This window comes from Schistocerca nitens, chromosome 9, assembly GCF_023898315.1.
Source record: "Schistocerca nitens isolate TAMUIC-IGC-003100 chromosome 9, iqSchNite1.1, whole genome shotgun sequence".
Taxonomy (NCBI): Eukaryota; Metazoa; Arthropoda; class Insecta; order Orthoptera; family Acrididae; genus Schistocerca; species Schistocerca nitens.
This window is the reverse complement of record NC_064622.1, coordinates 504188783-504212808: the sequence shown is the minus strand read 5'-3', so window position 1 is coordinate 504212808 and position 24026 is coordinate 504188783. Positions and strand designations below refer to the sequence as shown.

At 44.1% G+C, this 24026-nt stretch overlaps 1 protein-coding gene across 2 annotated transcripts in view; it reads right to left on the bottom strand.

The window, feature by feature from the left end:
- Nucleotides 1-23736, bottom strand: part of LOC126203986 (carbohydrate sulfotransferase 8-like) — a 126396-nt gene extending 102660 nt beyond the window's left edge. For both annotated transcript variants that reach the window (XM_049938415.1, XM_049938416.1), the window contains exon 1: nt 23680-23736. The gene's annotated coding sequence lies outside the window, so the exon portion shown is untranslated. The remainder of the gene's footprint in view (nt 1-23679) is intronic.
- Nucleotides 23737-24026: the final 290 nt, after the last annotated feature.

The window sequence follows — 24026 nt, the reverse complement described above, 5'->3', positions numbered from 1 at the left end:
GGAACTGCAGCTTACCACGTTGATATCAACGGAATATAAACACATAGATTCCCAAGTAAGAAGAACAGACCTTTACGTTCAGAAGGAATCGACGGCCCGTTTGTCGTTCCGTGGGCCAGATGTGTTTAGTCATTGTCGCATGTTGCCACAAGTACGACCTTCAGCTTCATATTATTCTAAGTGGGACAAGGAACTGCCAAATAGTGGGAGAAATATACTGTGAATATAAACCCCAAGTCCTCAAAGCCAATAACACTGTCAGAAGTGCTGTCATATGCTAAGTTTGCCATTAGACAGTTTTCAATGAACGACATATGCACTAGTTTATCAGTATCCAATAAATGCTGTACTTTCTGCTTTAAGGGTGGGACGTATTGTCCCTTATCCCACATTTTATTTGTATGCCTTCCACAGACCTATGTAATGTATGCACTGTCAGAAACATAAAACATTCTGACAAATCCTGCATGCATGCGTGCTGTAATTTAATAAACTTAGCACAAACAGTCTATTTTCGTCTTTCCATCTTGCAGATGGCATTCTAATCTGGCTTAACAACAAGTCAAGGGCTTTTTTTAAATATCGGGATCCTACAGTCTTCAAAATTCGTTTGTCCTTCTTCACTTGATCCTTCTGATACAGTTTCTGTTACCGTCTGTACTCAAAATGATAGGCGCTTTCCTTGTTCCATAATCGTTTTGCACAAAGTCTAGTGATCTGCACATTCGATACTCCACACGCTTTTTCTTGACACGAATAACTGCATTTAACTTTACAACTTCATCGTCAAAACAGGTCTCCGTTGACGATTCAGATGAATCTGGCACTGATATACGGAGAGTTGCACTGGTTGCTTCTGAGCCTTAGGAGTGTTTTACAGCTTTAGTCGCATTGTCGAACCTTTTTGGCAGCTTCCTCTTCATCGTCAGTTGAGATGGCTTATTTGGGATGTCAAACAGTGTAGTAACTGCATTCCACATGAGTTTATTACTGTCTGCATTCATGAACTGGTTTTGTTCGACATGTTGCGAACAAAACTTAACAATATTATGAAAGTAAACAGGGTCTTTTTTCATAAGATCTTCTCGTCTGCTATTCACTGGCCATTTTCTGCTCCTAAAACGAAACATTAATCATCAATATACATATAGTTTGCAAGCGAATCCTGACGATACAGTTCCGTAGCATGATAGTATATACCTCTCAGGGTCCTTAGGAAATCTAAAAAAAGACAGAGTGGTATCTTCTTCTTTTTGTTGTTCCTGCAATTTATTGCGCTACGCTACGCTCGCGTTTGTAAAAATCACTGCACAAACCAAAATAAATAACTACTAATCGCTTTCGCTTTCACGATCGCACCTAACTCAACGTAGTTGTTTCGTCAAAAATGCCAGCTTGCGTTGTTCACGGGTGTACGAACCTATCCGACCGTAATCTAAAGTTTAAAGGAATCACATTTCATTGGGGTAGTGGAGCAATTCGCGCAATATTTTCTTTTGTAAGCACGAATCATTGTTGCACTCTTTACTTTTATTGTGGCAGTTTTATTTCTGTCATTTGGCTTTAGATTTGCCTTACTTTACTCAGTGTCCGTTCTCTCTCTTCTTTCCTGTGTTTTTCACTGCCTCCCAAGTCACAAACGCTCCGACATCCGAGCCACACTGTATCAACGGTCTCGTCCCCACACAACACACAGCCTCGTAACCGCATTGATTGTTGGGGGATCATCTGAGGCCCTAAATTCCTCTCGTCGACAATTATTATTCATTGTTCACATTTACTCCGTCTTTAAAAAAGATTTTGGCTAGAACAGCCGGACGCAGCGGTCATGTGTGCATGAGTTTTGTGTGTATGATAGTATGAATGTGTATGTGTGCTACGCTTTCTTTTCCGAAGGTTGCTTTGGCTGAAAATTTGTCCCTGTCTTGTGTTATAGCAATCTACCCATTTCACAGTATGGTTATTCCCTCATTAACTTCGTTGTAAATAATCCACTGCACTTAAATAGGAACAATGGTTTACGTAATTGCAATAGCAGAAGAAAAAATGACATTCACTACGCCCCATTAAAATGGTTGTCTGTACCACAAACAGGGGTTCACAATGCTGCGACCAAGAGTTTTGAACACTTACCCGTTCATATAAAATGCCTGACACACAGCACAGTAAAGCTTTGTAACTCCTCCTAGACAGCAGAAGATTATCTATTACTATAATGTGTAAATGGTGATTGGTAGGAATTTCTGACATCTGTCTGTCTTTGATTAGCGCTTGTCGAGTAGATTATGCCAGAATTTTAAAGTTTGAAGTTCGGTCAATAATTGTACGAAATATTGCGAAATATTGAAAATAAACTTTTATTGCCCATGGAAGCCATTAGACAGGTTATCTGCAAGTGAGAGCAGACACCAGGTTAACTAGTAATATACACTATGTGATCAAAAGTATCCGGACACCCGGCTGAAAATGACTTACAAGCTCGTGGCGCCTTGCATCGGTAATGGTGGATTTCCGTATGGTGTTGGTTCACCCTTAGCCTAGATGACGTCTTCCACTCTCGCGGGCATACGTTCAATCGGGTGTTGGAAGGTTTCTTGGGGAATGGCAGCCCATTCTTCATGGAGTGCTGCACTGAGGAGAGGTATCAATGTCAGTCGGTGAGGCCTGGGACGAAGCGGCGTTTCAAAACATCACTAAGGTGCTCTACAGGATTCAGGTCAGGACTCGGTGCAGGGCAGTCCATTACAGGGATGTTATTTTCGTGTAACCACTGCGCTACAGGCCGTGCATTATGAACAGGTGCTCGATCGTGTCGAAAAATGCAATCGCCATCCCAGAATTGCTCGTCAACAGTGAGAAGCAAGAAGGTGTTTAAATCACCAATGTAGGCCTGTGATGTGATAGTGCCACGCAAAGCAACAAGGGGTGCAAGCCCCTCCATTAAAAACACGACCACACCGTAACACCACCGCCTCAGAATTTTACTGTTGGCACTACACACGCTGGCAGATGACTTTAACAAGGCATTTACCATACCCACACCCTGCCATCGGATCGGCCAATTGTCCACCGTGATCCGTCACTCCACACAACGTTTTTCCACTGTTCGATCGTCCAGTGTTTACGCTCCTTACACCAAGCGAGGCGTCGTTTGGCATTTACCGGCGTGATGTGTGGCTTATGACCATGAAATCCACGTTTTCTCATCTCCCACCTAACTGTCATAGCACTTGCAGTGGATCCTGATGCAGTTTGGAATTCATATGTGATGGTCTGGATAGATGTCTGCCTATTACACATTACGACTCTCTTCAACTGTCGGCGGTCTCTGCCAGTCAACAGACGAGGTCGGCCTGTACGCTTGTGTGCTGTAAGTGACTCTTTCCTATTCCACTTCACTATCACTTCGGAAACAATGGTCCCAGGGATATTTAAGAGTGTGGAAATCTCGCGTACAGGCGGATGACACAAGTCACACCCAATACGCTGACCATGTTCGAAGTCCGTGAGCTCTGTGGAGCACCCCATTCTGTCCTACCACGATGTCTCATGACTACTGAGGTCGCTGATATGGAGTACTTGGCAGCAAAATGCACCTAATATTTGGGGGATGTCCGGATACTTTTGACTACATAGTAGCGAGGCCCAACTGCTTTCTGAAGGGCGACACAATCCTTGTGCTACCACGAAAGAAAACTCTGGCTTTGCCGTCTCGAGATTGTGTGGACGCAGATGAAGCTGTGCACACCACAATGCCGTTTACCGTTGAGTGTTTTGTCGGTGCTGAAGAAGGCAATGGACTACTGATTTCAAGAGAGCAACAGCTCGGTTGGCATGGTACAGGTGTCCATGACCGTACAATTGTGTTTTAAAGTGAATCAGCCGAAGATCTGGGAAGAGGCTGTCAAACTATAACAAATCTGCTTCAACACTCAAGTATAGCACATCGGCAACAATGAATATCTATACGAATTCACGACGAAGTATACGTTCAGACGAAAGGTGATGTGGCTGTAGGCTGATAAAAGATCCATTCGTAGCATACGGGTGACTGCTAGGCGTATTTCACTGTGGAAAACGAGAAGAAAGGTAAACAGAGGACTTGTAGCTTGTTAGAGTGGTCTGTTATGAGTAATCGACGGTAGTCCAATTTGAAATCAGGCGTCGTCGCGTATTCGTCTACGTCTACATCTGCATCAACATCTACATCTACAAGGATACTCTGCTAATCACATTTAAGTGCCTGGCAGAGGGTTCATGGAACCTCCTTTTCAGTAATTCTCTATTATTCCAGTCTCATACAGCACACGGAAAAAAACGAACACCTATATTTCTCGGTGTGAGCTCTGATTTTTCTTACTTTATTGTGATGATCATTTCTTACTATGTAGGTCGGCGTCAACAAAGTATTTTCGCATTCGGAGGAGAAAGTTGGTGATTGAAATTTCGTGAGAAGATTCCGCCACAACGAAAAATGCCTTCGTTTTAATGATGTCCACCCCAAATCCTGTATAATTTCAGTGACACTCTCCCCCCTATTCCGCGATAATAAAAAAATGGTTCAAATGGTTCTGAGCACTATGGGACTCAACTGCTGAGGTCATTAGTCCCCTAGAACTTAGAACTAGTTAAACCTAACTAACCTAAGGACATCACACACATCCATGCCCGAGGCAGGATTCGAACCTGCGACCGTAGCGGTCTCGCGGTTCCAGACTGCAGCGCCAGAACCGCGCGGCCACTTCGGCCGGCCCGCGATAATACAAAACGTGCTGCCTTTCTTTGAACTTTTTCGGTGCACTCCATCAATCCTATCTGGTAAGGATCCCACACCGCGCAGCAGTATTCTAAAAGAGGACGAGCGAGTGTAGTGCAGGCAGTCTCCTCAGTAGGTCTGTTACATTTTCCAAGTGTCCTGACAATAAAACGCAGTTTTTGGTTAGCCTTCCCCTGAACATTTTCTAAGTGTTCCTTCCAATTTAAGTTGTTCGTAATTGTAATTTCTAGGTATTTACGGCCTTTGATTTGACTGATTTATCGTGTAACCGAAGTTTAACGGATTCCTTTTAGACTCATGTGCATGACTTCACAATTTTCGTTACTTAGGATCAATTGCCAATTTTCGCACCATACAGATATCTTTTCTAAATCGTTTCGCAATTTGTGACTTTACTTGTCGATAAACGACAGCGTCATCTGCAAACAACCTAAGACGGCTGCCCAGTTTGTCTCGTAAATCGTTTATACAGATGAGAAACTGCAAAGGGCGTATAACTCTATCTTCGGGAACGCCAGGAATCACTTCTGACTTCCCGTCAGTTACTACGAACTGTGGCGTCTCTGACAGGAAATCACCAAAAAATGGTTCAAATGGCTCTGAGCACTATGGGACTTAACTTCTGAGGTCATCAATCCCCTAGAACTTAGAACTACTTAAACCTAACTAACCTAAGGACATCACACACATCCATGCCCGAGGCAGGATTCGAACCTGCGACCGTAGCGGTCGCACGGCTCCAGACTGTAGAGCCTAGACCCGCTCGGCCACAGGAAATCACAAATCCAGTCGCTTAACTGAGACGATATTCCATAAGCACGCAATTTCACTACAAGCCACTTGTGTGGTATAGTGTCAAAAGCCTTCTGTAAATCTAGAAATACGGAATCAATTTGAAACCCCTTATCAATAGCACTCAATACTTCGTGTGAGTAAAGAGCTAGTTGGTTTCACAAGAACAATGTTTTCTAAATCCATGTTGACTGTGTCAATAGAGCGTTTCCTTCGGGGTAATTCATAATGTTGGAACACAATATATGTTCGAAAATTCTGCTGCATGGCGACCTTAACGATATGGACCTGTCATTTAGTGGGTTACTCCTACCACCTTTCTTTAATATTGGGGTGACCTGTGCAATTTTCCAGTCTTTGGGTATGGATCTTTCGTCGAGCGAACGGTTATATATGATTATTAAGTATCCAGCTATTGTATCAGCATACCCTGAAAGAAACCTAACTGGTATACAGTCTGGTCCGGAAGACTTGTTTTCTTAAGTGACGGTGTAGTGAAGCAACTTTAGTAGATATCCTCGGAGTAGGTAAGCATCTTCTTTTACGTTACTCATGTTGGCAGATGTTCTTGATTCGAAAATTCTGGAAATTATACATGCCTTATAAATCGAGGAATAGTGTTGCTTCTGAACGAAATGGTCCTCCACACAAATACTGCAACATTAAAATAGACGGTGATCACTGGTGTGTGTACTGACGTACCGAAAGTTGTACCACATTGCCAGCGGTGCAAGCTCGTAATAATTCACCCTTCTGACCGAATTTACAAAGTGCTACTAAGCAGATATTTACAACTCACACGTGCCGCTAACAAATAGCATTTGTAACGCATTTTATCTCGATCTCATGCAGACAGTATAACAGAGGATCTGCGATATATCCACAGGGTTATAGGCGAGGGGGGATGTTGGGTGTGAATGATTACATACAGTACATGGTGTGCTATGTGAGGAAACACCTAAAAATGCAGCTTTAGATTGAAGTCGTAAGAAATGTAAAAAATCCTACGACCAACACACTCGAGTTTAAGATCTATGTGCTACACTCTCTGGTAGAAATGCTGTCTGCGATTTGGAATCAAGTCTCTCCATTCAACCACACACTTGCATTGGATCCTACGGAGGTGTCTTTTAATGATTACAGCCACTGGTGAATCATATTCATGTCGCTCTCATATCTCGAAACGAGTCACCTTTCACAAACCTATCTGCTACAGCAAAATTCAGCGTGGCTTTAGACAGTCCCCCTGCATCTTGTAACTGTTCCTCAGTCTTTCCCTCCCTCCTTGCAACTTCGTCCATATGATCATCCCACTTTAAGTCGGAACTAGACACAAGTCGGAGAGCGCTACCATCTTCTGCATCCTGTGGAGAAACGGGATGAGCAAAGCCAATGTGAAAGGAGCATATTTTTACCGCTTGGTAGAAATGGGAACATGTTGTAGCTCCACCAACATTGTACAATGTGTAAGGCTAGCACCAAACGAAGCTTTCTCCTACAACATGAGGCAATAGAAAAGACATTATGAGCAGTTATGGTGGTGTTTCTTAGTGGGAAAAATAAGAAGGCTTCACATCATACGGGAACTGGAAGAAGAATGTGGATTTTGTGGTGTGTTTCCAAACTACGTACAAGCACTGCCACCCAAAGGATATCTGCATCTCAGGATGCATTATGTCTGTCACCCAGCACCCAAACGTCTCTCTCCCCTCCCCTTTCTCCCCCCCCCCCACTCCAGCAAAAAGAAAAGCATCGAAATATGCAACCAAACTTTTAAGCTCCATACCATGCACTGTAATAGCACTTCATTAACGTCACTTGGTAGAGAACTCTGAGCTTTTACCGTGTCTCTTCCGGTATATCGAAAACAAGTACAATGTGTGTGTCGGCATCGATCATATGTTGTGATTTAATTAAACATACACGCGTTGATTCGTTGGAGCAGGTGGCCAGTGATCAAAGTCGCTCCCACAGACCTGTGTAAAGTTTCATTCCCTGTACTGGAACAAGACCATATCCCACATGCTTTCGCAATAGAGCTTTCTTGTTTTATAGCTTTGCAAGCAGTTTCATTCAACATTTTTTCGCTGTAACACAGCTAAGCAGAGATGACAATAGCTGTGTACAACGCCATACATTTGGTTTTCTTTTCTGCCACGACTTCAAGGTCTGTGTCAGCTGCTAAACCGACTTTAATACATTTCGATCCGTTGCCTATTACAGAATGCTGGACATGACACAGTGTATCGTAAGCTGCTCCCACAACACACATAGAATGGCAGAGAAAAGTACTTAATTATCACTAATATTCTTAATATTAAAAAGAAAACTTCCTTATGTTCAGAAAAATTGTATTTATTTGGTCACGAACTGGCTATGGGCTTTTTATGCCATCTTCAGGTGATAACGGAATGTCGCAAACACGAAAACATGATGTGTGACTTACAGAAATTATTTGTACAGAAGATACAAAAATGTCAGAGTGTTTACATACGAAAATATTAAATTTTAGTCACACAGAAGTAATTATATTAATTCTTATTTACACAAATTCTTTTTTCCGTAGGAACAGGCTATGATTATTGATGATACGCAGTTGTGGACTGGTGGTCATCTACATGTATCTATATACTCTGCAAGTCATCGTATGGTGCATGGCGATGCGTACATTGCACCACGACTAGTCATTTCCTTTCCTGTCCCACTCGAAAACACAGATAGGGGAAAACGACTATGTATATGCCTCCATAAGAGCTCTAATTACTCGTATCTTCGTGGTCTTTAAGCGAAGTGTGTGTTGGCGGCAGTATGATCGCTCTCCAGTCAGCCTGAAATGCCGATTGTCTGTTTTCTCAATAGTGTTTCGCGAAAAGAACATCGTCTGCTCACCAAGGATTCCCGTTTGAATTCACAAAGCGTCTCCGTAATATATGTTCATCGAATCTACCGGCAACAAATCTAGCAGCACACCTGCGAATTGCTTCGATGGCTTCCTTTATTTCGATCTGGTGGGGGCCCCAAACATTCGAGAAGTATTCAGGAATGGCTTTCACCAATGTTCTAAATGCGGTCTCCTTTGCAGATGAGCTACACCTTCCTAAAATCCGCCCGATAAACCGGAGCCTACCATTCGCCTTTCCTACTACCATGCTTATATGCTCGTTGCATTTCATATCGCTTTGCAACGTTACGCCTAGATATCTAATCGACGTGCTGTATTCGAAAATTACACGATTGCTTTTCCTACTCATCTGCATTAACTTGCTTTTTTGTACATTAGAACAAGCTGCTATTCATCACACCATCTAGAAATTTTCTCTAAGTCATCTCATATCCTCCCGAAGTCACTCAACGAAGACATCGTCTCGTACACTACAGTGTCATCAGCGGACAGCCACAGACACTTGCTCACGTTGTCTGTCAGCTCATTTGTGGATACGGACAATAAGAGCGCCCATACCATGCTACCTTGGGACACTCCTGACGATACACTTGCCTCTGATGAGCATTCGCCGTCGAGGACGCACACTTTAAAAGATACCTCGGATTTATTTTGTTTTATTGAGTTAATGTACCGTAACATGTTGAATTTCTGCCTATCTGTTACTTGTCTGTAACCTTATCCGCTCTCTCTAAGAAGTTCTTCAAGCACTTCCCGGCTGGAATAGCTGCTGTAGGTTCTCATATCCGATGCTGACAGATCTCTGCAGGTAAGCAAAAATTTATATCGACGTGAAGGGAGGAAGTAATACAGCAGCAGATATACTATACCACCGAGGGAGTACCAACATCTAGGTTAATGAGTTTTACTCGATTCTATTGAGTAAACCGTATCTCCCCCCCATTCATTGATTGGCATTCGAGTTACAGACTTGCTGACAAACACTTGTAAATATATAGCCAGAGTTACAAACGAGTTTGTGGACGTGAAAACAAACTGCTAGGGATAAATTAATGAGAGCCATTCAGATGGCACCGGATTTATAAAGCGTCAATAAATCCAAACTACTTCGATTTTCAATGTATTCATTTTGATAATCTGGCGAGTGCTGGAAATCGTAAGATCGTAGATGTTTCTCTCTCTCTCTCTCTCTCTCTCTCTCTCTCTCTCTCTCTCTCTCTCTCTCTCCCTCCCTCCCCCCTTTCTCTCTCTCTCTTTCTCTTCTCCTCCCCTTTCCGGTGACCGGTGCTTGACATGTTCTACATCTACATCTACATCTATACTCCGCGAGCCACCTTACGGTGTGTGGCGGAGGGTACTTATTGTACCACTATCTGATCCCCCCTTCTCTGTTCCATTCACGAATTGTGCGTGGGAAGAACGACTGCTTGTAAGTCTCCGTATTTGCTCTAATTTCTCGGATCTTTTCGTTGTGATCATTACGCGAGATATATGTGGGCGGTAGTAATATGTTGCCCATCTCTTCCCGGAATGTGCTCTCTCGTAATTTCGATAATAAACCTCTCCGTATTGCGTAACGCCTTTCTTGGAGTGTCCGCCACTGGAGCTTGTTCAGCATCTCCGTAACGCTCTCGCGCTGACTAAATGTCCCCATGACGAATCGCGCTGCTTTTCGCTGGATCATGTCTATCTCTTTTATTAATCCAACCTGGTAAGGGTCCCATACTGATGAGCAATACTCAAGAATTGGACGAACAAGCGTTTTGTAAGCTACTTCTTTCGTCGATGAGTCACATTTTCTTAGAATTCTTCCTATGAATCTCAACCTGGCGCCTGCTTTTCCCACTATTTGTTTTATGTGATCATTCCACTTCAGATCGCTCCGGATAGTAACTCCTAAGTATTTTACGGTCGTTACCGCTTCCAATGATTTACCACCTATGGCATAATCGTACTGGAATGGATTTCTGCCCCTATGTATGCGCATTATATTACATTTATCTACGTTTAGGGAAAGCTGCCAGCTGTCGCACCATTCATTAATCCTCTGCAGGTCTTCCTGGAGTACGTACGAGTCTTCTGATGTTGCTACTTTCTTGTAGACAACCGTGTCATCTGCAAATAGCCTCACGGAGCTACCGATGTTGTCAACTAAGTCATTTATGTATATTGTAAACAATAAAGGTCCTATCACGCTTCCTTGCGGTACTCCCGAAATTACCTCTACATCTGCAGATTTTGAACCGTTAAGAATGACATGTTGTGTTCTTTCTTCTAGGAAATCCTGAATCCAATCACAAACCTGGTCCGATATTCCGTAAGCTCGTATTTTTTTCACTAAACGTAAGTGCGGAACCGTATCAAATGCCTTCCTGAAGTCCAGGAATACGGCATCAATCTGTTCGCCAGTGTCTACGGCACTGTGAATTTCTTGGACAAATAGGGCGAGCTGAGTTTCACATGATCTCTGTTTGCGGAATCCATGTTGGTTATGATGAAGGAGATTTGTATTATCTAAGAACGTCATAATACGGGAACATAAAACATGTTCCATTATTCTACAACAGATTGACGTAAGCGAAATAGGCCTATAATTATTCGCATCTGATTTATGCCCCTTCTTGAAAATGGGAACGACCTGCGCTTTCTTCCAGTCGCTAGGTACTTTACGTTCTTCCAGAGATCTACGATAAATTGCTGATAGAAAGGGGGCAAGTTCTTTAGCATAATCACTGTAGAATCTTACGGGTATCTCGTCTGGTCCGGATGCTTTTCCGCTACTAAGTGATAGCAGTTGTTTTTCAATTCCGATATCGTTTATTTCAATATTTTCCATTTTGGCGTCCGTGCGACGGCTGAAGTCAGGGACCGTGTTACGATTTTCCGCAGTGAAACAGTTTCGGAACACTGAATTCAGTATTTCTGCCTTTCTTCGGTCGTCCTCTGTTTCGGTGCCATCGTGGTCAACGAGTGACTGAATAGGGGATTTAGATCCGCTTACTGATTTTACATATGACCAAAACTTTTTAGGGTTCTTGTTTAGATTGTTTGCCAATGTTTTATGTTCGAATTCGTTGAATGCTTCTCTCATTGCTCTCTTTACGCTCTTTTTCGCTTCGTTCAGCTTTTCCTTATCAGCTATGATTCGACTAATCTTAAACCTATGATGAAGCTTTCTTTGTTTCCGTAGTACCTTTCGTACATGATTGTTATACCACGGTGGATCTTTCCCCTCGCTTAGGACCTTAGTCGGTACGAACTTATCTAAGGCGTACTGGACGATGTTTCTGAATTTTTTCCATTTTTGTTCCACATCCTCTTCCTCAGAAATGAACGTTTGATGGTGGTCACTCAGATATTCTGCGATTTGTGCCCTATCACTCTTGTTAAGCAAATATATTTTCCTTCCTTTCTTGGCATTTCTTATTACACTTGTAGTCATTGATGCAACCACTGACTTATGATCACTGATACCCTCTTCTACATTCACGGAGTCGAAAAGTTCCGGTCTATTTGTTGCTATGAGGTCTAAAACGTTAGCTTCACGAGTTGGTTCTCTAACTATCTGCTCGAAGTAATTCTCGGACAAGGCAGTCAGGATAATGTCACAAGAGTCTCTGTCCCTGGCTCCAGTTCTGATTGTGTGACTATCCCATTCTATACCTGGTAGATTGAAGTCTCCCCCTATTACAATAGTATGATCACGAAACTTCTTCACGACGTTCTGCAGGTTCTCTCTGAGGCGCTCAACTACTACGGTTGCTGATGCAGGTGGCCTATAGAAGCATCCGACTATCATATCTGACCCACCTTTGATACTTAACTTAACCCAGATTATTTCACATTCGCATTCGCTAATAACTTCACTGGATATTATTGAATTCTTTACTGCTATAAATACTCCTCCACCATTGGCGTTTATCCTATCCTTGCGGTATATATTCCATTCTGTGTCTAGGATTTCGTTACTGTTCACTTCCGGTTTTAACCAACTTTCCGTTCCTAATACTATATGCGCACTATTTCCTTCAATAAGCGATACTAATTCAGGAACCTTGCCCTGGATACTCCTGCAGTTTACCAATATTACGTTAACTTTTCCTGTTTTTGGTCTCTGAGGACGGACGTTCTTTATCAACGAGGCTGATGTTCTCTCTGGTAAGCCGTCAGGTATTTTATCGTTTCGCCCAAGGGGGGGTCCCTCTAATCTAAAAAACCCCCGTGTGCACGCCACACGTACTCTGCTACCCTAGTAGCTGCTTCCGGTGTGTAGTGCACGCCTGACCTGTCTAGGGGGGCCCTACAGTTCTCCACCCAATAACGGAGGTCGATGAATTTGCAACCATTATAGTCGCAGAGTCGTCTGAGCCTCTGGTTTAGACCCTCCACACGGCTCCAAACCAGAGGACCGCGATCGACTCTGGGCACTATGCTGCAGATATTAAGCTCAGCTTGCACTCCGCGTGCGATGCTGGTTGTCTTCACCAAATCGGCCAGCCGCCGGAAGGAACCAAGGACGGCCTCAGAACCCAAGCGGCAGGCGTCATTCGTTCCGACATGTGCTACTATCTGCAGCCGGTCACACCCAGTGCGTTCAATAGCTGCCGGAAGGGCCTCCTCCACATTACGGACGAGACCCCCCGGCAAGCACACCGAGTGCACACTGGCATTCTTCCCCGACCTACCCGCTATTTTCCTGAGGGGCTCCATAACCCGCCTAACGTTGGAGCTCCCTATAACTAATAGGCCCGCCCTCTGTGACTGTCGGGACCTTGCCGGAGAATCGGCCACTGGCCCAACAGGCGAGGCATCCTGTGGTGGCTCGGAAACGATGTCATCACCACTAGGAAGCACCCCGTACCTGTTGGAAAGGGGTAAGGCAGCTGCCACGCGGCCAGATCCAACCTTCGCCTTTCGGCCAGGCACGCGCGAGCCCACCACTGTCCGCCATTCACCCTGGAGTGATGGCTGACCGGTAAGATGCTCACTGCCGGAAGACGCAGCGACATCAGGGGTTCCATGTGATTCCAAGGCCACCGAAGTAGGCATAGGTCTCACCACAGTTGCCCCAACGCCACTACGAGCCGACGCCTGCGCCTCGAGCTCGATGAGCCTAACAGACAAAGCCTCCACCTGCCCCCGAAGAGTGGCCAATTCTCCTTGCGTCCGCTCACAACAACCACAGTCCCTACACATGACTATGTTTACCCTACTCTATACGGTGACAAATTCCCAAGATAATCTTCTGATGAGCTACTCTGATAATCAAGAAACACTCACTGAAATACGAGACGCGAAAACTACGCTAGGTTTTCCCAGAGAAACTATTTAAAAGCTAAGCGCAGCAAATAAGTACAAAATAAATTTCTCTCCTAACGATCAAGAACTGTTAGTTTCTATGCAGAGCAGATAAACACAAATAGAATCCCTTCCTTAGTGGAAGGTCGTAAACAAAATGCAAAATAAACGCTTTATACAAACAGTACTCGCTGCTGCTGGTGCTCTCGCTCTGGCTGTCACAAGACAACTGCTGATTCAAGTGACTAGTGGCTAACGGCCGCGAAACAAACAAAAGACGGTTTTAGGGCGCTTTCTGTTCTAAACGATCAAGAAAACACTAAGAAATCTAACACGAAAACTACGTAAAGTTTTATCAAGAACTGTTAGTTACTATGCAGAGCAGATAAACACTAATAGAATCCCTTCCTTAGTGGAAGGTCGTAAACAAAATGCAAAATAAACGCTTTATACAAACAGTACTCGCTGCTGCTGGTGCTCTCACTCTGGCTGTCACAAGATGTAAAGATAAAGATGTAAAGTACGTATTTTCTTTTAATAACTTAATAACGGTTCTTCATATTGTTCATTTGTTTACTTCTAGTGTCGTTGGCATTTATTACCCCTAAATATTACATTATGTATGTGTAATAATTACACCTGCCAGTAGGTTATGTGTTGTAATGCTTTAACTGCATCCAAACACACACAGCATACGAGAGGGCACTTGTCACTATGCACTTCCATTCATATGGAGGAAAAGTGATGCTTAAACGCTGTAATTAGTCTCATTTCGTCTTTGAGATCCCTGTGATGGCAGTACCTAGGACACTGTAGTACATTCTCGGATTCATCTATTAATCCTTCTTCTTGAGGCTTTGTCCAGTAGGTGGCTTCTATTTTGAAGCGATAGCCCGCTTAGTTATTTGTATAAGTTGACTGATCCTAATTGTCAGTCACTGATGTTGTAATCGCATGACAGTACGTATATTTCGTTTTCTTGGAGGCCACAAATTTACATTTCTGAACATTTAAACCAAATTGTCATATTTGTACCATTTTGAAATCTTATCAAAATCTGACTAAATAATTGTGCACCTTCTGTCAGACAGTACCTCATTATACTTTATTACACTGCATCACCTGCAACAAGTCTGAGGTTACAACACGAAAAACAAGGGTATCAGAATGCTTGCCTAGCGCACATCTGAGTCATATATAGGTTCTGTACTCTCCATCCAAGTCAATATGCTGCGTCCTCCCTACCAAGAGACCCTCAGCCAAGTCACAGATCTCGTGTGATACTTCGCAGGACCGTACCTTCATTAATAAGCTTTCCGGAAGACAAGAAATACTGAATCTTCTTGACCACCTCGATCCACGGCTTTCAGAATGTCACGTGATAGAAGTGCGCGTTTGTTTCACGTGGTCAGTGTTTTCGAAATCCATGCTGGTTGGCGTGGAGGATGTCCTTCCGTTCTAGATACTTTGCTACGTTCGAGCTCAGAACATGTTCTAAGATTCTACAAAAGGTGGTCAGGTTATTAGAGATTCTCTGCAAGAGATACGCTCTGTAAGAGATACGCTCTGATGAGGGACAGATCGTTGTATCAAACAGAATTTCCGTAACATTAAAGTCGGCCGGTGTGGCCGAGCGGTTCTAGGCGCTACAGTCTGGAGCCGCGCGACCGCTACGGTCGCAGGTTCGAATCCTGCCTCGGGCATGGATGTGTGTGATGTCCTTAGGTTAGTTAGGTTTAAGTTCTAGGTGAAGTTAAGTCCCATAGTGCTCAGAGCCATTTGAATTTGAACCACTTTTTTCGTAACATTGAAACTAGCGCCAACTGTTACGCTGAAGGAAAACGTTACAATGGGACCCCGAATATTGACCTGCCCTCCTGGGGCGCCCTGTGTAAAATAATGACCTGGCAGACAACGTTTCGTAGCTGCCTGGCGATGCCCCATTGTTCGACTACGCGACTGACCATGAGCCACTGCTGCCAGGCAGCACTGCCAAAACTCAATGCAGAGCCATTAAAGGTAGGAGCGTGTGATGCCAGACAGATGTAGCTGAAGCATGCTGCAATGAAACACCTTGGCAGATTAACACCGCGGTAGAGGTCGGAGGCTGTGGTGTTGCTTCCCAAGATTGGTAACAACTTGAGTGATGAACTACGAGAACTGTATAGGACGAATCCTGAGTCGGAAGTAGCCAATCATACGTAATTTTCTCGGTTCGTAAATATACACTACTGGCCATTAAAATTGCTACACCAAGAAGAAATGCAAATGATAAACGGCTATTCATTGGACAAATATATTATACTAGAACTGACTTGTGATTACATTTTGGCCGGCCGAAGTGGCCGTGCGGTTAAAGGCGCTGCAGTCTGGAACCGCAAGACCGCTACGGTCGCAGGTTCGAATCCTGCCTCGGGCATGGATGTTTGTGATGTCCTTAGGTTAGTTAGGTTTAACTAGTTCTAAGTTCTAGGGGACTAATGACCTCAGCAGTTGAGTCCCATAGTGGTCAGAGCCATTTGAACCATTTTTTTTTATTACATTTTCACGCAATTTGGGTGCATAGATCCTGACAAATCAGTACCCAGAACAACCACCTTTGGCCGCAATAACGGCCTTGATATGCCTGGGCATTGAGTCAAATAGAGCTTGAATAGCATGTAGAGGTACAGCTGCCCATGCAGTTTCAACACGATACCACAGTTCATCAAGAGTAGTGACTGGCGTATTGTGACGAGCCATTTGCTCGGCCACCATTGACCAGACGTTTTCAATTGGTGAGAGATCTGGAGAATGTGCTGCCCAGGGCAGCAGTCGAACATTTTCTGCATCCAGAAAGGCCCGTACAGGACCTGCAACATGCGGTCGTGCATTATCCTGCTGAAATGTAGGGTTTTGCAGGGATTGAATGAAGGGTAGAGCCACGGGTCGTAACACATCTGGAATGTAACGTCCGCTGTTCAAAGTGCCGTCAATGGGAAGAAGAGATGACCGAGACGTGTAAGCAATGGCACGCCATACCATCACGCCGGGTGATACGCCAGTATGGCGATGACGAATACATGCTTCCAATGTGCGTTCACCGCAATGTCGCCAAACACGGATGCGACCATCATGATGCTGTAAACAGAACCTGGATTCATCCGAAAAAATGACGTTTTGCCATTCGTGCACCCATGTTCGTCGCTGAGTACATCATCGCAGGCGCTCCTGTCTGTGATGCAGCGTTAAGGGTAACCGCAGCCATGGTCTCCGAGCTGGTTGTCCATGCCGCTGCTAACGTCGTCGAACTGTTCGTGCAGATGGTTGTTGTCTTGCAAACGTCCCCATCTGTTGACTCAGGGATCGAGACGTGGCTGTACGATCCGTAACAGCCATGAGGATAAGATGCCTGTCATCTCGACTGCTAGTGATACGAGGCCGTTGGGATCCAGCACGGCATTCCATATTGCCCTCCTGAACCCATCGATTCCATATCCTGCTAACAGTCATTGGATCTCGACCAACGCGAGCAGCAATGTCGCGATACGATAAACCGCAATCGCGATAGGCTACAAGCGGACCTTTATCAAAGTCGGAAACGTGATGGTGCGCATTTCTCCTCCTTACACGAGGCATCACAACAACGTTTCACCACGCAACGCCGGGTAACTGCCGTTTGTGTATAAGAAATCGGTTGGAAACTTTCCTCATGTCAGCACGTTTTAGGTGTCGCCACTGGGCCGGCCGCGGTGGTCTCGCGGTTCTAGGCGCGCAGTCCAGAACCGTGCGATTGCTACGGTCGCAGGTTCGAATCCTGCCTCGGGCATGGATGTGTGTGATGTCCTTAGGTTAGTTAGGTTTAAGTAGTTCTAAGTTCTAGGGGACTGATGACCACAGCAGCTGAGTCCCATAGTGCTCAGAGCCATTTTTGTCGCCACTGGCGCCAACCTTGTGTGAATGTTCTGAAAAGCTAATCATTTGCATATCACAGCATTTTCTTGTTGTCGGTAAAATTTCATGTCTGTAGCACCTCATCTTTGTGGTGTAGAAAATTTAATGGCCAGTAGTGTAGTTAGCTAGTATTCTCTTCCTTTACGCTATAGTTTAATCACATCGTCGCAATTTTCCGCAAATTCGAAACTAAGACATACAAGTTGGTTATTGCGACAACAAACTTCTGTCTCGGGATATACTACACATCAATCCATTATGGCACACGTATTTTCGTGCTGAGTATCGTTGGCTTCGCACACTCTCACAGTCCACCTAAACCTAGGCCTCGGGCGCGATAGATCAGACTGTCAGTACATCTAGATATTTGTATTTACATCTAGATATCTGTATTCACCAAATAAATACAAAAGTCAGCAACTAACTCTAAGACTCCTAACGACCAGACGAGTAAAAGTTATCCTGGCGGTCTTGGTATCGGAAACAAATATAACCAATTCATATCTCCTGCCAAAAGAAATCACTAGATTCTGCGATTCTCGTTGTCTACAGTGTACTACAGCCCACTGCGTTACGAGCGACATCAAGGAACTGTCAACTCTAGCAAGCAGACATCTTAAGTGGACGTTGACAAAAGTGTGTACTGGACCGGGACTCTAACCTCGCACCTTTCCCTTTCGCTGCCAAGTGCTCGCACACTACTGGTGGTCGAATATCATTCTGAACTGGGGTTCGTCAGTGCAGAAGTTCCCTTATAAAACCCTCATTCTGTCGATTGTTGGACTTCTTTGTTGAAAAAAAGACGTCAACGATGTGGAAACAACGGGAAAGATAGCCAACATTCAAAAGAATGCTACACGAAAAACGCTCAATAGCCAAGAAACTAGTGACAGACACTTCAAAAACGACGCTACTAAACAATGTTACATCACTAAATATTCAGAGACTTGTTACCCAAAAATCATAGAAAATCTGCCTCACACAGACTGCCAAAAGAGCGTACAGTCCCCAAAATACGAAATCAGCAAATGAAGTAAATAAACGGGAATACAGATGCTTGCGATATGAGATAGGTAGAGAGTCCAAAATGGCTAAGGAGGATTAGGTAGAGGACAATGCAACGCTGCAGAAGCAGGGAAAAAGATAGGACACTTAGAGAGAGAGAGCCAACTGTATGAATATCAAGAACTCAGATATCAATCCTAATCAAATACAGAAAGCTGAAAGGGGGAGATTCAATGACTGTTAGCAGAATATGGAATCGGTGGGTTCAGGAGGGTAATACGGAACGCCGTGCTGAATCCCAACGGCCTCCTATCACCAGCAGTCGAGATGACAGGCATCTTATCCGCATGGCTGTAACGGATCGTACAGCCACGTCTCGATCCATGAGTCAACAGATGGGGACGTTTGCAACACAACAACCATCTGCGCGAACAGTTCGACGACGTTTGCAGCAGCATGGACTATCAGCTCGGAGACCGTGGCTGCGTTTACGCTTGACGCTGCATCACAGACAGGAGCGCCTGCGATGGTGTACTCAACGACGAACCTGGGCGCACGAATGGCAAAACGTCATTTTTTCGGATGAATCCAGGTTTTGTTTACAGCATCATGATGGTCGCATACGTGTTTGGCGACATCGCGGTGAACGCACATTGGAAGCGTGTATTCGTCATCGCCATACTGGCGTATCACCCGGCGTGATGGTATGGGATGCCATTGGTTACACGTTTCGGTCACCTCTCGTTAGCATTGACGGCACTTTGGACAGTGGACGTTACTTTTCAGATGTGTTACGACCCGTGGCTCTACCCTTCATTCGATCCCTGCAAAACCCTACATTTCAGCAGGATAATGCACGACCGCATGTTGCAGGTCCTGTATGAGCCTTTCTGGATACAGAAAATGTTCGACTGCTGCCCTGGCCAGCACATTCTCCAGATCTCTCACCAACTGAAAACGTCTGGTCAATGGTGGCCGAGCAACTGGCTCGTCACAATACGCCAGTAACTACTCTTGAAGAACTGTGGTATCGTGTTGAAGCTGCATGGGCAGATGTACCTGTACACGCCATCCAAGCTCTGTTTGACTCAATGCCCAGGCGTATCAAGGGCGTTATTACGGCCAGATGTGGTCGTTCTGGGTACTGATTTGTCAGGATCTATGCACCCAAATTGCGTGAAAATGTGATCAGATGTCAGTTCTAATAATTTGTATTCGTCCGATGAATACCCGTTTATGATCTGCATTTCTTCTTGGTGTAGCAATTTTAATGGCCAGTAGTGTAAATCAAATTGAGAACATTGGTATAGAAAGGAAAAAGAAAGTAGATGATTGTTCTCGAATCTCAAAATAGGTCATGGTTACAAATTACTGACACAAATTATTTAAAACGTAATGGCAAAACTGGTAGTTACCAACATCGGAGAAGATCAGTTTGGGTTACAGAACAATGCAGGAGTACGCGAGGCTATACTAACCCTTCGACTTATTTTAGAAGATAAGCTGAAGAAATGAAAACGTACATACGTAGCATTTGTAGATTTACAGAAGGCTTTTGACAACGTTGACTGAATGCGCTATTTGAAATTCAGATGATAGCAGGGATAAAAAAATACAAGTAGCAAAATGTCATACAAACAGCTTGTTCGAAACCCAGACTGCTGTTATAAGAGTCTAACGACATGTAAGGGAAACAGTGATCGAGAAGGGAATGATACGGATATGTAGTCTATCCTCATTGCTATTAAATGTGTACACTGAGCAAGTAGTAACGGAAACCAAAGAAAAATTTCAGGAAGGAATTTGTCGCTGCGTAACACAAAATGGCTCTGAGCACTATGGGACTCAACTGCTGAGGTCATTAGTCGCCTAGAACTTAGAACTAGTTAAACCTAACTAACCTAAGGACATTACAAACATCCATGCCCGAGGCAGGATTCGAACCTGCGACCGTAGCGGTCTTGTGGTTCCAGACTGCAGCGCCTTTAACCGCACGGCCACTTCGGCCGGCCTGCGTAACACATCTGATGGGAAAGAAGGAACATCGTTGCCCCAGCAGGAAAGGAGGGTTTAGTATGCTCCGTACGCTTGTAACGACAACACAAGTTATGTACATTGAGCTCAGCAATAACTAGTGTGGAAATCTTATCCTCATGGTGTATCACTGTCCTGCTACCAAGCCTCCGGTACCTCATTTCCCACAAATTAAAGGAATTAAAATTTAGGGACACGAAAAAAGCTTGGACTTTTGCCGATGTAATCCTGTCAGAGCAAAGAACTTGCAAGAGCAGTTGAACGGAACCGATGATGTTATGAAAACACAGCCGGCCGTGGTGGCCAAGCGGTTAAAGGCGCTCCAGTCTGGAACCGCGCGGCCGCTACGGTCGCAGGTTCGAATCCTGCCTCGGGCATGGATGTGTGTGATGTCCTTAGGTTAGTTAGGTTTAAGTAGTTCTAAGTTCTAGGGGACTGATGACCTTAGCAGTTAAGTCCCATAGTGCTCAGAGCCATTTGAACCATTTTTTTAATGAAAACACATGAACATCAACAATGCTAAAACAATGGTAACGAAATGTAGTGGAATTACTTCGCGTAATCCTGAAAGAAATAATGATGAAATGAAAAATTAAGAGTGCCAGATGAGTTTTGCTATATGGGCAGCAAAATAATTGATACTGGCAGAAAAGAGAGGATTTAAAACGCGTACTGGCTACAGCACGAAAAGACTCTCTCAAAAAGGTGAATTAATTAGCTAACGTCTAATGCAAATATAAACTGTAGGAAGTCCTTCCCGAAGCTATGTGTCTGGAGCGTAGTCCTCTACGCAAGTGAAATGTGAACAAGCACATCAGAAAATAAATTTTCGAAACGTGGTGCTATAGAAAAATTCTGAAGGTTAGACGGGTAGATCCAGTAATTAATGAGGAGAGGACTGAACTGAAATGAGGAAAAAAGAAATTTGTGACACAGACCGACTAAAACATGAGATCGGTTGATACAACATATCCTGAGACATCAGGAAATCGTAAGTCTGAGAAAGGGGGAAGGGTGAGGGGGGCCGACGGGTGTATGTAGAGGGAGACGAAGGCTAGAATACAGGAAGCAAGTTCAGATGGCTGCAGTTATGCACAGCATAGACCAGCATGCAGAGCCACACGAGACCAGTTTCGTGCGGAAGGCAACAACAACAACAGTGCTAAAACACTAGCGCCTCGGAGACTGAGAGTACTTTGTTTAAAGTGAGCGTTTAAAGAAACAGTGCTCTCGGGAAGTGGAAATTACAACTGCATGTTGTCGTTGAATAATTTCTACGATTTTCGTAAAGGCTGAACGACAATGCTTGGAATCGGTTCATTCAACTTTTCGTGATCAGTCGTCTCCAGGAATCTGATCTGCAGAATTTCATCTCAGTCGTGCTTCTGTAGCGATGAATTTCGCCAAGGGCAAATAAAATCGATTGTTGTTGGAAAAAAAACCAGAACGCTGGGCACTACATGAGTGAAGAGGACGGTCATATTAATCATAGGAAGATAGACGCCCCCTCACACCACTTGCAATGTTCGGGGGAATGCAAAGTCCGTATGGAACATCGCTACACGAGACGAAACTCGGGTACATTCGCACGAGCCGGAGACTAAGTAGCAATCACTTGTTTTGGGCCTTCGAAGATGAACCGAAACCTACAAAAGTTGTTCGTTCGTGTAACACTTCCAAGAGAATGATCGCTTGTTTCTTTGTTTACACTGGACATATCAACCATTGCTTTACACGATCGAAGAATAGAATTACAGCTGTATTGTATAGGACATTTTGTTTGCCGCAAGTCACCGATGAATTCCGGAGAAACAGCCGGAAACGCGGCATCTCTTCACCGTCTCGCGGCATGTCAAATAATTGTTTCGGGGAAAGAAGCATCGAATTAACATCTCGTTGTCCGTATGTCCCTAGTCTATAACACAACGACTACCTTTTGTTTCCTACCGCAAACAAAAGATGCAGAGACAGTGGTTTTTATCACCTAAAGAAGCTATGGACTTCTTTCAAAGCCACGCTTTTAGCTATCAACATTGGAGTGGAAGAAATGATTCCAAACTTGGTTCGAACGCATGCAAATGTGGGTGTTTTAATGGCGAATCTATTTATTTTTTCATTCATTTAATCATTGGTGTGCAGGCGATGTCGCCATGAGTAAAGTACACGAGGGTTTGTTTATAAAGTATGATTGACACGTTTTGAAACATACATCATACACTATGGTACTGCACATAGAAAAAAAGATACACTCCTCATGGAAAGAAAGTACTAACAAACAGGATTATGAGTTATTTAGTAAATCAGGTCAACTTTTACACAATTGTAAAATTCTGTCATAGTGCAAAACGCTTTAATTTCAGCTATTTTTGGCTCTTATTTTTAAAGATAGTAAGACATGCAGCATGTGCCCGCACAATTAATGTGTTGAAAAGCTTCATACCTACGCTTTCGTGATTGCCCTGTGTTTTTTTAACTCGAGGTGTAGGTTTGACATATTGTGATTAACGAACAGACTGCCGCAGGGTGTAATTGTTTTCTATCACGTACGAAAGGCAATTGTATATGAAAATAAACAGGTTGATCAGTACCTGTAATACTATGAAAAAGGTGTACACTCTACATGATATGTTACATTTGGTAACCCCCAAGATGCTCCTAGTGGCTTCCTTCTGAAAAAAAAAAAAAAAAAAAATTCCAGGCTCTTAGAGAATGCAAAATCTTAGATAGCAACGAAAGAGGCATAACAGGTATTAATCACCAGTTTTTCAGTAGAAAGGTAACTTGTGAAAGCTTTCGGGCTGTATGTGTTTGTGTGGATCTCCCACATTACCTTTTAAGATACAATTGAACGATTTCTATGAGAATAATGTTTTTTCTTTAATTTTATTTGCAATAAGTTAGGAGGCCGGCCCGGGTGCCAGCAGGGAGTCGGACTTACCGGAGTTCGAGGCGTACGCACTCAACTGCTTCGCCGCGGTCGCGTCACGACGCGCCGCACAACTGTCAACTGAACACCGGTTCAGCCGGCCAGCTACCGGACGCCGCCGCGGCGCGGCAGCACCTGCTCTTTGACCTTGACGACACCTCGTTACGACTACTAATGGTCAAACGAGACACGACGCTGGCGCACATCCCAGGAGAGGACATAATAGTTTAAACGTTTTTATTTTTACATATACCAATACCCAAGCTCCTTCGACGCTTTCTGGAAATAAAGGACGTGTGAAACGTTTAAAATGTAAACGAATTCCAGAAAAAAAACACGCTACATCAACACCAGCCGAC